At 30.8% G+C, this 545-nt stretch overlaps 1 protein-coding gene across 1 annotated transcript in view; it reads left to right on the forward strand.

Annotated features, from left to right (window-relative positions):
* The window catches only part of PIK3R3 (phosphoinositide-3-kinase, regulatory subunit 3 (gamma)), a 133,671-nt gene that overhangs the window by 102,124 nt on the left and 31,002 nt on the right, over positions 1–545 (forward strand). The gene's annotated exons all lie outside the window — the stretch shown is intronic.

Genomic DNA, 545 nt, shown 5'->3' on the forward strand with positions numbered 1-545 from the left:
GCTAGGTTATGTTTACTATTTTGCTATTTGTTTTTTATTTGTTCCATCATTTTTTTTGTTCCTCTGCAGCTCTTTCATTGTTTTCTTTTGGGACAAACTTTATTAGTATTCCATTTTAATTCCTCATCTAGCTTTTTAGCTATAGCTCTTTTTTTAATTTAAAGGTAGTTACTCTCAGGATTATATTAATAATATACATTCCTAATTTATCACAGTCTACTTAGAGTTCATATTGTACAATTCATCATGTAAATTTAAGAACCTTTCAACCATGTCATTCTATTTCCACCTTCTGTTGTTGCCATATGTTTCACATCTACGTATGTTATTTGCATTAAACATTCTATTGTCTTCCAAAGAAATTTAGAAAAGGAAAAAAAAGAGAATCTTTTCCATGTATACACGTTTACCAATTCTAGAATTCTTCTTTCCTTCCTCTAACTATGGCCTTTCTTCTGGTGTCATCTCTCTTCAGCTTGAGGAACGCTCTAATAATTCTTATAGGGTAGGTCATTGGCAGCAAATTCTTTCAGCTTTCTCTTTTT

The sequence above is a fragment of the Propithecus coquereli genome, unplaced genomic scaffold (assembly GCF_000956105.1).
Source record: "Propithecus coquereli isolate 6110/MARCELLA unplaced genomic scaffold, Pcoq_1.0 Scaffold299, whole genome shotgun sequence".
Lineage (NCBI taxonomy): Eukaryota > Metazoa > Chordata > Mammalia > Primates > Indriidae > Propithecus > Propithecus coquereli.